A 4,924-nucleotide genomic window follows, 5' to 3' on the forward strand; every position below is an offset into this window, starting at 1 on the left:
ATTACAGATGGTTGTGAGCCACCATGTGGTTGCTGGGAATTGAACTCAGGACCTCTGGAAGAGCAGTCAGTGCTCTTAACCGCTGAGCCATCTCTGCAGCCCCTTGTGAGGTTTTCTTGATGAACTGACCATAGAGAAGTATCAGACATCTGTACTGGGATTGTTCTTTGATGACCTGTGGTTTTTGGAATTCAAATATCATGAAGTAGCTCCATCCAGTTACAGCTGTCATTACTGGGGCTGCAAAAGTTTCAATCTGTCAAAAGTCAGTTCTGTATGAAGAAAAGATTCGTGAGACATTAATTCCCCAGGAAATATTAGATATTGACAAAGTTTGGGGAAGGGATCAGTATTGTCCTCTATTGTGCCCTTATCAATCAGCACACCAGAATTAATGTAGTTCTTCTCTACTCCACATGCTCCAGGGGTTGACCTAACTGAGGCAGTGAGCAAATGAAGAAATGATAGACACACTGACACAGAAAAGCTGTGATCAGGTTCTGTGGGTTCTCTAAGAATATGCAGCACATGAAAGCATCGTATATTTATTACTGAGAGTTAAACTGTGAGGCACTTATTCCATGAAGCTGAGCAGTAGGTAAATCTATAGCATACAGTCAAACAAGGAGTAAAGTTTAATTTATTTCAGTAGGTGCAGTCTCTGTAGGGGAAGTGTCTTCAGGCCATAAAAATCTTGGGGGAAAACAGATACAGTGGACATGTTATGCACAAACAGACACCATTCACAGTCAAACATTAGGTGTCCTTTGCAATTCTTCTGAGCTTCACCTGTGGAAGGCTCTGTCATTCCATGGGCCTTGGTCCTTGACATGAATGATTCTTCCTAAGTCACACAATAACATCCACTGAGGACTTGACTCAATCTCTAAACTCATCCATAGTAAATTAAACACCCCTTGTTAAACTTACTTAGACACCAACATAAACAAAAAAAAATTAACAGGGGAAAGGAGCATATAGAAAAAAATAAATAATAAAGCACCTTAAAAACTATCAACATGTGTAAGATATATCACAAAATACTGAAAGAAGTTAAGACTTCACCAAATGAGTAAAGCTATAGCCATGAGTTTTCACAGCTCCATAAGGATATGGATACTACTGCTATAGATTCAGTAAAATGCCATTGGACATTTTTAAAGAAATTTTGAGAGAGGGAATGGAAGTGAAATAATCAACAAAGCAACAATTTTGGAGGATTGGTGAATTTCACTGTACAGGTACTAGAAGTATGAAGTGGGAATTATATCATTCCACACTTAAACATCTCCACTGAAACAAAGAGAAATACCCCATTACCTCCACCAGAGTAATTATGAAGTTAAAATCTCCAATCCTAAATATTAATCTGAGAGGACTAAGTAGTTAAGGATAACTTAAAATTGTTCTTATGAAAGGGCAATTTTCACCAATTTTACAGTGAACCAAAATTGTCTCTGTTCATGCATTTGTTGATGGACATGAAATAGGTTTCTAATTGTTATCTATTACAAAGGGAGCAGCAATGGAAAATGTTTAGAAAATCTCTCTGTGATAGAATTAAGCAACCTTTATGACCTATGACCAAGAGTCATACAGCTGAACCTTCAGGTCTATCAGTGTCCAACTTCATAAGGAAATGCTGTGCTGATTTCCATAGTGGCCGCATATCTTTGCACTCCCTCCAGCAATGAATCAATATTTTTGCTTCTGTCAATGCTGGTCAGCATGAGCTGTCATGTGTTTATTGGTCTTGACCAATCTGACTGGTTAAAATAAAATCTCAAAGTTGTTTGATTTGTATTTCCTTGAGTACTAAGGATATTGACCATTTCTTTAAGTTGTGGTGGATGGGCCTGGTGCTGTTTGTATGCTGATGCTAATTCTGCTCTCCTGGGATGGGTTGCAAACAAGTAGTGAGTCATACTCAGGTGACTTCTTGTGAACCAATCCCCTAATGAATAGAGGAGCCAATCTCTGCCCACATAGGCAGGACTTCTGGGTTGGAGAGGGAAAGAGGGAAAGCAGGAGTGCATTAGGTCCTCTGGACTAGGATAGTGTGAGGACAAGATGTAATTATGAGTCTGTTCCGGTTTCAATGGCAGATTCATCAGGATTCACCACCAGAGGATTTGGATTTAATAAGGCTTACAAGTTAGGATTTTAGTTGTTGCTCAGAGTGATTGAGTTACCATTGTTTCTGAACTAACTTTGTGTTGCATTTTCCTTCACGTGGTGGCTCATCTGGGTTCAAGATATAAATGTACAGCAGCAAGCATGGGTTTGCCTGAAGTGCACCACAAAGATTGTGGAGGTTTGGAAGCATGGGGCTGGCATGATAGCAACCCACCAGTAGGAACTTAGTGAGCTGGGTAGAGAGATTATGGAGCACTGAGTCAGAGTCTCCACGAGATAAAGCAGGTGGGCCATTGCCTGCCAGTGCATGGCCTGCCAGTCTGCCGGGGCAGAGAATTGCCAGCACAAGTGTGGGAACATGCTGTTTTATTTTGTTTTGATCCTTCCCACAACAGCTTCTCAACCATTTGATTCCTCATTTGAGATATCTCTGTTTAGATCTATATCCAGTTTCTTTATTGGGTTATTTGTTTTCTTGATTTCAAGCTTTTTGAGCTCTTTATATATTTTAGATATTAGTCCTCCATCAAATGCAAAGCTCAAAAAGACCTTTGCCCATTTGATGGATCACATGAAAACCTATAACAGTAGAAACAGAAAAATACATACATACATACATACATACATACATACATGCATACATACATACATGCATACAGTGATTTAAATGGAATCTCAAAATAATACAGGAGAGCACCAGCTTGATATCTCCTGTCAAAAGAGAACACACAAAATGAAGTTTCTAGTATCAAAAATGCATTATATCTAATCAAGTTGTAGGACAAATGGGCTTGATGTGATTCCCAAACAAAAAATGCCATTGTCAAGGTTACTGATTGCTCTACACATACAGATGGTAAGGCCTTATTGCTGATGGCAACACCTACAGAATTTCTTAAACCAGAGAAGTCTAGGTGTTTCCTACCAAAAGACTTTACCCCTACTGACTAGGATTCATAGTACTAGAAAATAATCTGCATTTTACCAGTGGACAAAGGAAAAACACTAAACCAGCTACAAATACTTGTTCTACAATAGTGACATGCCTGAAAGATATGGTAGTATAAAAGTGACACAAAGTTTGTAGGAGGAATAAACAAATAGCTGATTGGTGATAAGAGCTCCTTGATGAGATAAAACCCATACCCAATGATGGGAGGCCAAGTACTTGAGTCTGGATAGGCCATGGTCCAAGAGTAAAACCAATTATCACTGTTGTGCTAAAAGAATATAGTATTAAAATTACTTATGATGGCATTCTTATATACTGAAAGGTCTGTGACTTGGTTTTGCCAGACAGATTTACTTGCAAATCTTCATTGTGATGAGTCATTTTTCTGGTTTGGGGCCTCTGGTTTCTGCTACATTCTAATACTGAATCCTCACTAGGACTCCTCTTGGATATCTTGTTATTCCCCTGTGTTATGGAGATTTTAAAGCTTTGGATGTTCAAGTCACTTCATTTAGTCCAGAAGTTCATAGATGTTGTTGAAGTAAGGGTAGGAAAATTCAGAGTCTTGGATCTGGGACTGTGTAGACACTGAGTTGGTCATACCACCAGCTCTCTTTTGCCCATGCCATTAGGGGCACCTCTCCTGCTTTTGCCTGATGAGGTGCAGGGCCAACTTTACTGATTTCACACTCTCAAGGCCAGCTCATCTTCCTGCCACAGGTAGCTATATGGGCATTTCTTTTGCACTCATGTCATCACACATCAGAATACGGGCAGGGACAGTGCTCCTTTGTTCATGCCCTTTGGGCCTCCTCAATTGAGGACTAGGGCCATCTCTCCTGAGTATCACAGCTAGCAAGCTGCAGGACCAGCTCTCCTAGTCCCACACCACCAGAGCCAGCTCTCTCATGCTGCCCAGGTGAATGTCACATTATCACACTGCAAAGACATCAACATGACTTCAGGCATAAACCCAGTCCATGGACATCCACATGGTCTTTGGTAGTAACACAGACCTCAGATACCCTGGTTGTGATAGGACCATTGACACAGACATGACATGGCAGCAGCAGGGACTAGATATCATCATTGCCTCAGATGGCAGCACAGACAACTCAGATCAGTCAGTATGTACCCTGTCAGCAGCATTGCTGATAAACATCAGAGGTTCTCAAATGGCAGCCCAGACATGGGCCATCCACATGGCCTCTGGTGGTAATTCGAGCCACAAACATTAATATATACCCTAGTTGTAGTACCAAAATGAACCCAGACAGGTCCCTAGTCAGCATCCCAGGCCTAAACATCACCATGACCCAAGGTATTAAGCAGGCTGCTCATGTCTGCTTGTTCCTCAACATCATCATGTCTCCAGATCTACCTCTCTCCATAGGGCACAAAACGCTCAGCTATAATTTCTCTCCCATCCCTACAATACATACTCCATCTTTTCCATCTATTGATCATATAGTCTTTCATCATACTGGTCTCTGGTGCCCTGGGCCATGGATACTGAGGTAGGTACTTGGGTATCTCTCTTCCAGCTGCACCAATTATGGACTTTCTTTTTTTCCCATTTTTTATTAGGTATTTAGCTCATTAACATTTCCAATGCTATACCAAAAGTCCCCCATACCCCCCCCCTCCCCTTCCCACCCACTCCCCCTTTTTTGGCCCTGGCGTTCCCCTGTATTGGGGCATATAAAGTTTGCAAGTCCAATGGGCCTCTCTTTCAAGTGATGGCCTATTAGGCCATCTTTTGATACATATGCAGCTAGAGACAAGAGCTCCGGGGTACTGGTTAGTTCATATTGTTGTTCCACCTATAGGGTTGCA

Source organism: Mus caroli, chromosome 6, assembly GCF_900094665.2.
Source record: "Mus caroli chromosome 6, CAROLI_EIJ_v1.1, whole genome shotgun sequence".
Classification (NCBI taxonomy): Eukaryota; Metazoa; Chordata; class Mammalia; order Rodentia; family Muridae; genus Mus; species Mus caroli.